This window comes from Pseudophryne corroboree, chromosome 9, assembly GCF_028390025.1.
Source record: "Pseudophryne corroboree isolate aPseCor3 chromosome 9, aPseCor3.hap2, whole genome shotgun sequence".
In the NCBI taxonomy this organism is placed as follows: domain Eukaryota; kingdom Metazoa; phylum Chordata; class Amphibia; order Anura; family Myobatrachidae; genus Pseudophryne; species Pseudophryne corroboree.
Window position 1 is genome coordinate 70281169 of NC_086452.1, and position 12637 is coordinate 70293805.

Sequence of the window (12637 nt, forward strand, 5' to 3'; positions counted from 1 at the left end):
TCATTCTTCATCTGCTTCAACACCATTCTTCACTAACTTTGGATTCCACCCTAAAGTTCCTGAGTTCCAACCGCTTCCAGCAACTTCTGTTCCCGCAGTGGATATCACCTTGCATCAGTTTGCCAATATCTGGAAGAGCGTACGATCAGCTCTGCTCAAGGCATCGTTCAGGTACAAGAAGTTTGCGGATAAGAAGCGTCGAGCAGTTCCTGCTCTCAAGGTGGGTGATCGGGTATGGTTATCCACGAAGAATTTGAGGTTAAGAGTTCCCAGTATGAAGTTTGCACCTCGCTATATCGGTCCTTTCAAGATTGAACAAGTCATCAATCCTGTTGCTTACAGACTCCAGTTGCCTCCCTTCTTAAAAATACCCAGGACATTCCATGTTTCCCTGTTGAAACCGCTGATCTTGAATCGGTTTCATTCCTCACTTCCTCCAACTCCGAAAGTCCAAACTCAACGAGGCGTTGAGTATGAAGTGGCAAAGATCCTGGACTCACGTCACCGTTACGGTCAACTACAATATCTTATTGACTGGAAGGGTTATGGTCCTGAGGAACGTTCATGGACCAATGCTTCTGATGTCCATGCTCCTGCCTTGGTCCGGAGATTCCATTCCAAGTTTCCTCAAAAGCCAAAGAAGTGTCCTGGGGCCACTCCTAAAGGGGGGGGTGCTGTCACGATCCGGGTATCTGGACGCCATTTCTTACCCATCAGATGCCTCCTAAGGCTGGCTCAGCGCTCCAGGACCGGATCCCATCTGTTATCCTAATGTTCACATTCCTGCATCCTCTCCTGTCTCTCTGAGACGCTGTCACAGTAACGCCTTATTACATCTGGCATGGCGTCTCCCGCGGCCTCCGCCGCCGTCCCTGAGCTTCTGCATGCAGAGTGTCAGAGTGGCGATTACGTCAGCCGCGGCCTCCGCTGTGTCCGCGTGGTTGGATGTGCACTTGTCAGCCTGGCGTCTCCTGTCTCCAGTGGCTGGCGCCGCCATTACTGTTTTCATTACCACATGGATTACAAACCAAACTTCCCTCCAAGTGTCTGCATGGGCGCAGCCATCTTGGATTCTGTCAGCTGATCATTTCCTCCAATCTGTTGTCAGTATTGTTAATCTGCATAATTGCCTAGCCAATCCCTTCCTTGCTGCAGGTATAAATACACTGTGCCTGAGCAAGGAAGGCGTCAGTGCTTTGGTTGTCAAACCTAGTTCCTGTTTGTCTCTCTCCTGTGATTGTCTTCCAGGTTCCAGCTCCTGTCTCAAGACTTCCACCATAGAGACCCGCACCAGCATTCCACCTGCGGTGTAGCCTGACTCTCCAATCCATTGTGGATTCATCTGTTTCCAGCTACAACATTACCTGCTTCCAGCTCAGCTTCCAGCAGAGTACAGCTTCCCTTAAAGGGCCGGTGTCCTTTCTACACTTTACCACTCTCCACCGGTATTATTATTTCTCCGCTCTCAAGTTCTACATTTCAGTTCATATTTCATCGCTCCCAAGTTCATTTATTATTTAACTGGTTCCAGCCAGTATCCACTCCGTGCTAACAACAGTCTGGTTCCAGCCAGTATCCACAGCAGCTGTTTTACCTTCAGCAACCCAGCTTTTCCTGGAACACCAGCTGGCACAATCCTGGGTTATCTCCACTGCTACAGTCGGGCCTGGTAAGGACTTTCCATCTAGAAGATCATAAGAACTATCTCACACTACCAGTGCCCTGTGGCTCCTGCCATCCTGTAGTACCCAGGAACTGTATTTATTATTTGCTGACTTTTACGTTTTCTTTTACTGCTGCTGTGTTGCGGAGTTGTCATAATAAACATCATTGACTTTTATCCAAGTTGTCGTGGTCACGCCTTCGGGCAGTTATTATTCATGTTACTTACATGTCCAGGGGTCTGATACAACCTCCCAGGTTCCGGTACATCTCAGCCCCTACAACTGAGGCTGCCTCCCGTCAGCTCAGGCCCTCAGTTGTGACACGGCCATTGTGTATGATGACACATCTGTATATGGATCTAACTGTATATTATCTGTGCCCTCTCAATGTAATGCTTTTCAAATCTGCCTCTGTGTTCATTAGTTTAATGCTTGTGAGTGGTCTGGTCCAAATTCCAGAAATAATCAAGGTTCCCGCTCCTCCGTTGCTCCATGCCACTGCTGCAGATAGCTATCCCTGTCTATACATAGGCAGACAAGTCTGGAGAGGAGATGGTGTCTGCAGCTCTGCATTATAGATGGTTAAGTAATATTACGGCAGATGGAGCTGGAGTGAGGTACTGTCCTGTGTCAGACAACCAACATTATACAGTGTATAAGCTATATACTGATGTGACCCTGCCCATCTTGCAGTCTAATCGAGGCAAATGTGGCTTATTTGCCATGATTAGCATGCCCGCAGATGTGCGCAGCCTCCATGGTGCATAAACTCCAGCAAACAGATCACCACCTACCGCAATCACGGCATATTCACACATGTTCACCGGTAAAATGAATGCGGGCACATCTGTAGTTATACGTGACACCCCATTTGTGTAACCACCTGTAATGATATATATGGGGCATATCATTGTGCATAGTTATAAACATTTATTTAAAAAAAAAACCTGTAGGAATACTAAAGTTTATGGAGGTACCCAGGTATCCTGTCAGGAGAAGTCTCCTGAGGTAGCTGGGAGAGAGAGGAGTCGCCTTCCCCTTGGAAGTAGAGGCTTGTAGTTGGGAGGAAACGCTGTCCTCACTGAAGGTTCTGAACAGCTCAGCCACTTCCTGTGGAACAGCTCTGTCACCTGTGCATCACATTGCAATTACTTGGCAGCATTATTCTTGCAGTATTAGGGGGTCATTCTGAGTTGATCGCTAGCTGCATTTGTTCGCAGCGCAGCAATCAGGCTACAAAACTGCAGTTCTGCGCATGCATATGCGGCGCAATGAGCACGTGCGTCGTATGGTCACAACGAATGATGTAGTTTTGCACATGGTCTAGCGAAGCATTTCAGTCACACTGGTAGCCGCAGAGTGATTGACATGAAGTGGGCGTTTCTGGGTGTCAACTGACCGTTTTTAGGGAGTGTACGGAAAAACGCAGGTGTGCCAGGAAAAACGCAGGCGTGGCTGGGCGAACGCTGGGTGGGTTTGTGACGTCAAAACAGGAACTGAACAGTCTGAAGTGATCGCAAGCACTGAGTAGGTTTGGAGCTAATCTGAAACAGCACAAAAAAACTTTGTAGCCGCTCTGCGATACAACCGTTCGCACTTCTGCTAGGCTAAAATACACTCCAAGTGGGCGGCGGCATAGCGTTTGCACGGCTGCTAAAAACTGCTAGCGGGCGAACAACTCAGAATGACCCCCTTAGCCGAGCCCAAGCACAGCAAAAGCTGTAAGCAAGTAAGCTCTCAGAGCTTAGGGTGTTCATCGCAGCGGTGTGAACGGGTCAGAACTGCACATGCACGGCGGGCGCAGTGACGCCACGTACGAAGAAAGCGGTAGCAGCGGCGACTGCAAGAAGATTGACGGGAGGAAGGCGTTCCAGGGCGTTAACTCACTGTTTTCCGGGCGTGGAGATCCAAAAGCAGGCGTGTCCAGGCGTTTGGAGGGCGGATGTCTGACGTCAATTCCGGGACCTTCATCGCTGGATCCATCGCACAGGGTAAGTAACTGCAGGGCTAGTCTTGTTTTACACAAAACTTTTTTAGCATAGCAGGGCTGCACAAGCGATCGCAGCCCTGCTATGCTAACATACACTCCCCCATAGGCGGCGTCTAGTTGATCGCACGAGCAGCAAAAAGTTGCTACGTGCGAGCTGCGGGCCAGGGAGCGAGGAGTAGCCCCCGGCCAACACGCTAAAGCTGCGCTGGCCAGGAGTTACTCCTGAAGTGCAAAGGCATCGCCGCTGTGCAATGCCTTTGCACTTTTGGGAGGGGGCCAGACTGACATGCGGGGCGGACTAGCCCCATGCTGGGTGTCCCCCCGCATGTCAGGAATGTTGATCGTAGCTGTGCAAAATTTTGCACAGCTACGATCAACTCGGAATGACCCATATGTGCGGGCGGCACTTGGAGATAAAGGGGACTTTTTTTGCGCCACACCCATTAGTTTGATCGACTTTAGCCTATTAACGCGCTTTACACGGCTGCACAGTGATGAGGTGAGGTCCACCAACCAAATTTCAGTATAAGGGAAAACATTTCCCTGAATCACCTCCAACTCCTCATTGGATGCTGACAATCACACATGCCCTGGATGTGGCTCTTGCATTACACAAAATAGCAATGTAAAAGTGACCTAGCCAAACAGAGTCATATCCTGACTCATAAGCCATGCCTCCCAACTTTCATATCTGCTGTGTCAGTACTTGCATGTGCAAAAGGGTATGTGGTCTCATGTCTGCACTCTGGCAGCTGCTGGGCTGCCCCCAGACTCTCCTGGCATTGCATTGACGCATATGCATGCAAAGACAAGTCGGGAGTCTTAATCAAAAATGATAATGACATAGCGGACATACTTAATGAATTTTTTTCAACAGTATCTACTAGAGAGGACCCAATTCAGGGACTAACACACAATCTCAATAATGAGAATATCCCACTGATAGGTACTTATTTAAGTGAGGAGGTAGTCTGTGACCCATTAAAACATTTAAAGATAAAATAAGTCACCGGGGCCTGATGGAATTCACCCAAGGGTTCTAATGGAGCTTCAGTCTGTACTTGCAAAAAGTTCCTTGAAGCCAATAAAATCATTAAAAGGAATCAACATGGATTCGTGAAGGACAGATCCTGTCAAACCAACTTACTTGGTTTTTATGAAACAGTAAGTGCAAACCTCGATCAGGGTAAAGAGGTGGATGTAATCTTTTTAGACTTTGCCAAAGCTTTCGACACAGTACCACACATGCGACTCATCTACAAGCTACAAGAAATACGGCTAGGAAGCACTATATGCACTTGGGTCAAGAATTGGTTAGTTAATAGAGAGCAGCGTGTTGTGGTTAATGGATCTCTTTCAAACTGGACTGAAGTGTTTAGTGGTGTGCCACAAGACTCGGTATTAGGTCCGCTATTGTTCAACATTTTCATTAACGACCTAACAGAAGGTCTAGAGAGCATGGTGTCAATTTTTACAGATGATACAAAATTGTGTAAGGCTATAAATACGGAGGAGGATGCTGAGTTTCTTCAGAACGACTTAGTTAAATTAGAAGCATGGGCAGCCAAATGGAGAATGCGCTTCAACACAGACAAGTGTAAGGTAATGCATTGTGGTAGCAAGAACAAAAATAACACCTACATACTGAATGGGGTAAAATTAGGGGATACTGTACTGGAAAAAGACTTAGGTGTTCTCATAGATAGTAAACTAAGCAGCAGTTCCCAAAGTAGGATGGCAGCAAAGAAGGCTAATAAGAAACTAGCATGCATAACACGGGGAATTGATGCAAGGGACGAGGGTGTTATACTCCCATTATATAAATCGCTAGTGAGGCCACACCTTGAATACTGTGTACAATTCTGGGCACCGTACTACAAAAAGGATATCCTGGAGCTAATAAAGGTTCAGAGGAGGGTGACCAAACTAATTAAGGGCATGGAGACGATGGAATACAAGGAAAGGCTTGAAAGACTAGGCATGTTTACATTGGAAAAGAGAAGACTAAGAGGGGATATGATCAACATCTACAAATATATAAGGGGACAATACACAGAGCTTGCGCGGGACCTGTTGTTGGCCAGATCAACACATAGGACTCGTGGACACTCGCTCAGGTTAGAGGAGAGGAGATTCCACACAATAAGTCATAAAGGCTTTTTCACGGTAAGGACAATACGTGTTTGGAATTCCCTGCCTGAGGGAGTTGTAATGGCGGACTCTGTCAACACCTTTAAGAATGGGTTAGATAAATTCCTAATGGATAAGGATATCCAGGGTTATGGTGCGTAGTCACGCACTATAGTTACTATAAAAAGGGATAAAATGCAACGGCTGACATCAGCATCAGTCAAAATTTTAGACAAATCATCATGCATAGGAGACCACAAATAGGTTGAACTCGATGGACAATTGTCTTTTTTCAACCTCAGATACTATGTTACTATGTTACTATCCATTCGCCACCACTGCTCTGTAGCTAGTGCAGTGGTGACAGTGCCTCCCGACCGCCTGCAGGACACTGCGGCCCACGTATAGGACAGTGTCCAAAAAGTGGGACTATCCCACTGAAATCAGGATGGTTGGGAGGTATGCATATACATTTGAGCTCAGATATGTCTATGGGACCCTGGTGATCACTGCTCATCGCTTCTGTAGCTGGAGACAGCAATGCAACAATGTAATATCATGGTACATAGCAACACAGCTACACATATGAGAATAGATGAGTGACTGAGCTTTTACAATTCTTCCAGAATCCTGGAGTGGACAGCGGTGCTATCCTGAGCCTGACGCTGCTGGAGCTGACAGAGAAGCTGCAGGACCGGTCCCTTTCTCCAGAATGTGTCCTGTACTCCTATGTTGAGAAGGTCAGAGACCAGTCCTTATATTTCTGCACAACCTTGGGGTCTATGTACTAAGCGTTGGAAAGAGTTAAAGTGGACGGAGATAAAGTACCAGCCAATCAGCTCCTAACATCCATGCTACAGGCTGTGTTTGCTAAATGACAGGTAGGAGCTGGTTGGTTGGTACTTTGTGGTCTACTCATGAAGCAGTGAAAAGATTGGAGAAGTGAGCCATTGGAGAAGTTGCACATGGCAACCAATCAGCTGCTCTGTATAATTGTATAGTATGCAAATTGTAAATGTTACTTCAATGCTGATTGATTGCCATTGGCAACTTCTCCAACGCCTCACTTCTCCACAATTTTCACTGCTTCATGAATAGACCCCTTTATTTCTGTCCACTTTATCTCTTTCTAAGGCTTAATCAGAGGGATAAATTATTCTACAGTATATGGCTAATGTGGGAGGTTAGCGGAGTTTAGCGGTGGGTGTGTAGTAGTGGGGGTGGTATGTATGGTGGTGGGTGTTTTGTTTTGTAGGTGGGTGTTATGGTTGGTGGGATGTGTTGGGGTGGGCTTGTTGTGTTGGTGGGTGGGTTTGTTGTATTAGCGGGGGTATTATGCTTTCTGGGATATATTGAGCTGTGGTGGGTGTTATACTTGGTGGGGTTTGCATAGTTGTCCTTAGTATTTTGTAGGTGGGTTTGTTGTGGTAAAGGGTGTATATTGGTGTTGGTGAGTATGTTGTGGTTTGTGTTATGCTTGGTGAGGTGTGTTGTCTTGTGGTGGATGGGTGTGTTTTGTTGGTGGATGCGTTGTGGGTATAATTTGGTGGTGGTAAGTTGGATTGTGGTGTGTATGTTGTGTTGGTGGACGATGTGTTGCTTAGTAGTGGATAGGTAATATGCCTTGTGGCAGTGGCAGATTTAAAAGTCAGGACGCCCCTATGCATAACATTATTGCAAACCCCCTCCCCACCCCCCCACCCTTTTTCTGCAACTCCAGCACCCTTCTGTCTCTCCAACTTCAACCCCTCAGCGTATCTCCAGCCCCCACATCCCTCCTGCTCCAGCCCCAGTCACACCTACCTTCTCTGGCTGCTGCTCCTCTATGCGCTGTGGCTCAGAGTGCTTTCAGAGCAGTAGCGTTGCTTGACATAGGGGCGAATTGGGATGGAAAACCAGCCCAGGAAATTTATGGAGGCAGCCCTAATGTGTACAGTTTTGGGCACCATATTAAAAAAAAGATATCTTGGAACTCGAAAGGGTTCAGAGGTGAGCCACTAAACTGGTAAAGGGGTTAGAGGCACTGGACTATGAGAAGGCTTAAAATGCTTGATATGTTCACACTGGAAAAGAGGCGACTGAGAGGAGACATCATTAATATTTATAAATACATTAAGGGACAATACAAGAATCTATCAAACGATTTGTTTACCGAAAAAACACTACATAGGACACGAGGACACCCCCTGAGGTTAGAAGAGAAAAAATTCCATACCCAACGGAGAAAAGGATTCTTCACAGTAAGAGCAGTAAGGATTTGGAATTCTCTGCCAGAAAAGGTAGTAATGGTGGACTCAATCGATAAGTTTAAAAATGGATTAGCTAAATTCCTATCAGAAAAAAATATCCAGGGGTACAGCATTTAATTAATAATAAAAAAACAAATAAAATGTAATGTACATTAGGTTGAACTCGATGGACATTTGTCTTTTTTCAACCTCAACAACTATGTGGGTGCAGTCTGATGAGGGGTGGGGTCTGTTGAGGGGGGCGGGGTCCTTCCTCATAGGGCTTGATTGCATGCAATTGTGGCCTTCCTTGTGTCTTTTGCTGCAGTTGTGTCTGAACCGTGACATCATGCGTGATGTACCGCGTAAAAACAGGATTTTAATACCTACCGGTAAATCCTTTTCTCCTAGTCCATAGAGGATGCTGGGGTCCATTTCATGACCATGGGGTATAGACGGTTCCGCAGGAGCCATGGGCACTTTAAGAATTTTCAAAGGGTGTGAACTGGCTCCTCCCCCTATGCCCCTCTTTCAGACCTCAGTTATAGGAACTGTGCCCAGGGAGACGGACATTTCGAGGAAAGGATTTACTTTTATACTAATGGTGAGAATCATACCAGCTCACACCTCAACCATGCCGCACAACATGGCATTCAACATAACACATGCCAACAGGCATGAACCATGTACAGCAACATGCTGAAAACAAATGTAACACAACTTGTGTAACTAAACTGAACAAAACTGCAGGTAAAGTACGCACTGGGTCAGGCGCCCAGCATCCTCTACGGACTAGGAGAAAAGGATTTACCAGTAGGTATTAAAATCCTGTTTTCTCATACGTCCTAGAGGATGCTGGGGTCCATATCATGATCATGGGGTTTATACCAAAGCTCCAGTACGTGCGGGAGAGTGCGGATGACCCTGCAGCACCGATTGACCAAACTTGAGGTCCTCATCGTCCAAAGTGTCAAACTTATAAAATTTAGCAAAAGTGTTTGACCCTGACCAAGTAGCTGCTCGGCAAAGTTGCAATGCTGAGACCTCCCAGGCAGCCACCCAGGACGAGCCCACCTTACTAGTAGAATGGGCCTTCACCGACTTCGGCAACGGCAATCCAGCCGTAGAATGAGCATGCTTAATCGTACCTCTGATCCAGCGCGCAATGGTCTGCTTGGAAGCAGGACACCCAATCTTTTTGGGAGCATACAGGACAAACGGTGGTAATGTTTAGACGTTACTCCTTTCCTGGCCTGAACAAGAGTGGGAATGACTTCCTTGGGAATACCCTTTCGGGCTAGGATCCAGCGCTAAACAGCCATGCCGTCAAACGTAGCCGCGGTAAGTCTTGATACACGCACGGCCGCTGCTGTAGCAGGTCCTCGCGAGGAGGAAGAGGCCGAGGATCTTCTATGAGCAACTCCTGAAGATCTGGATACCAAGCCCTCCTTGGCCAGTCTGGAAACTCCAGTATGCACCCTTGGGACACTATTCGTAAAACCCACGGGTCCAAGTCCGTTCCAGGACTGACCGAAAAGTTTTAGACGTGGCCCCACCGGTGTGGGCTCCCGCAAAAGAGTCCCAGCGTCATGCGGTGGATCTGGCAGAAACAGAGGATTATTTCTGCTCCTGTGACCTTGAAGAGGCTGCTGACCTCTTGCCGGATGTGCCCCGAAACGTTGGCCTGAACAATTTGTAACATGGAATAAATTTTGCACGTTTTTTTTCACCTACCATGAGTCTCTGAGTGCCGCTGTATATTTGGGACAGTTATATATATATATATATATATATATACACACACACATACATATATATATACACATACATACAAATATACATATATATATATATATATACACAGACCCCTTTGTTCAGAACAGCAGGGTCCACAGTGACGTTAATACGTCCTTATTATGGTCGACACAGGAATTAGCATCTGTGTCGGTATAAGGGAGTAGTAACTGGGCAAAATAACCGGTCTGCGACCCCAAGGAGTCTGAGGGAAATATAGCTATGAACAAGGCATCCATAGATATTTCTGTGTCTATTACACCAATTTATTCAACCTTACTATATATATATATATATATATATATATAGCCCTTTCTGATATGCATCACATTAACATGCAATTTTTTACCCAGTCATATATTGGTGGTGCCGACAGGGCCACCCACCCGCGTCTGTGTCCCTAATATAGTTTTCACTTGGGAAAAACATTCATCCACCTACATGTTGACACACATGTACCAAGTACCATCAGGAGTCGGCGGTGCCAACAGGGTCACTCCCACAGCCGTTTTTGGGAAGCACTCCGCCTCAGACATGCTGACACACATGTACCAAACATGTCAGAGAGACACAGATAATTTGCCAGCTCATAACCCAGCGCTTAATCAACAGTTCTGAACACTATAGAATGCCCCCAAACCCGCAGCGCTTTTATATTAAACATATATTGCATCAATTTTACTGTGCCCCCCCCCCCCCGTTTTGCACCCTGATACATTCAGCAGTGTGAGGAAGGAGAAAATGGCGCTGGCTCTGTGAGCTGTGAGGGCTAAGCCCCACCCCCATAATGGCGCACTTCAGTCCCGCTATTTTTGTTAAAATCTTTGTACTGGCGGGGGTTAGGACAGTGCCCCGGCACCTATGTCCCCTGTTGCCAGTCTTATATTGAGGTATATATGCTGCCCAGGGCGCCCCCCACCCCCACTCCTCCCCACCCCACGCCCTGCACCCTGTAGTGCCTCTGTGTGTGGGACAGTGAAGTGCGGTGGGGTGAACCAGGTGAGGCAGAGCCTTTCCTGTCATACTAACGTTTGTGCCAGAGGTTTGACTGTATAAAGTATATGAAAAATACAAAGAATATGTTTGAAATATCTTCTTTGTATTATTCTAATAATTTTTATAGCCAAAGGTCTGGAGTAAAAAGTCTATAGCAGGTGAGGCAGTGCCTCACCTGCTTATCTTTTCCTCACATCTCTAATCAAAACTCACCAAATTTCCAGGAGTTTAAACTACAGCACATGTGTATAATGCCCAGATGTACGCTTTGGCTCATATATTATGTGTAAATCTGGTTCTGGTGCTAGACAGTGCCTCCTGAACCATTTAGCTCACCGCACGTCCCTGGTGTGGGAGCATGGCGCGCAGCGTGCGCTCGCTGTGCGGTACCTCAGAAGCCGTCACTGAAGTCTTCTTTGCTTCTTTTACTCACCTGTCTTCTGACTTCTGGCTCTGCAAGGGGGGTGACGGCCGGCTCTGGGAATGAGTCCCTAGGTGTACCTAGTGATCAAACCCTCAGGAGCTAATGGTGTCCTGTAGCCAAAGAAGCAGAGCCTTGAAACTCACAGAAGTAGGTCTGACTTCTCTCCCCTCAGTCCCACGAAGCAGGGAGACTGTTGCCAGCAGTTCTCCCTGAAAATAAAAAACCTAACATAAGCCTTTTTCAGAGAAACTCAGTAGAGCGCCTCAGAGTGCATCCAGTCTCACTGGGCACAGATTCTAAACTGGAGTCTGGATGAGGGGCATAGAGTGAGGAGCCAGGTCACACCCTTTGAAAGTCTTAAAGTGCCCATGTCTCCTGCGGATCCCATCTCTGGTTCTTTAAGTGACCCCAGCATCCTCTAGGATGTATGAGAAATCCAATAATAAACCTTTAACTATTGGTGTCAGGTTTTATTACTCTAGGATGTAGAATTAATCTACCTCTCACTTATAGTGTTGGGAGTTGTTTGGGCACAGCAGCCCTTTTATAACCTCTCACATACAATATCAGGTTTCAAAAACAATATTGAGCATATAGTGATTCAGCCACTCAATTATGGTGTCAAATTATTAGTATCTAGTCCCCAATATATACTGATTCAACTTCTCTCTTGAAGTATCAGATTGCTGGAATCCGTGAGGAGTGGTTCTCTAATTGTTTGTATGTGTAGAGTCAGATATATTATTAATACATCTCTTATTGCTAATATCAAGCATCTGATTCCCCCATATAAGTTATTACGGTGAGTATTCCTGTAGTTGTATCTCCCATCAGCGAGGTCATATGTTCATGAATATTCGTACATTATATAAGTAGTGCTTTTAAATGCTGGTTCCGTAAGTCTTATCCCTATCAGAGAGAGTTTAGTATATATCTCACTCTGTATTTATCTGTAGATATTATTGAGACACACAGGATATATTCATATATGTTATTAAATGAGCATAATACGACACTAATCTCATGTGGCTAGCTAGTGTCCTGTTAAAGGGCTGGTCATTGAGGCTAGTTCCAATATGTTTGGTATCCGTGGCCAGTCCAACTTAGATATCAATATATGTGTGCTGACCTTAAATAATCCCTATTCGGGGTCAAGTTGTATCATTTTCCATCAAATCATAGGGACCGTTTTGTATACGGGTTCCCTGTAGTCACGCTGATGGGGACACGTATATAGACGAGTCCACACTATTAATCCTTTTACTGGAAATATGCAGGAGCAATCTTATCAAATTAAACAGGGCAATTGTATTTGTAAAATATCTGTGATTAATCCGCTTGTGTCCTCTATCCTGGATATTATATAAGATCGATATTACATGACTTGTTTCAGTTGTTTATGTTTTATTAT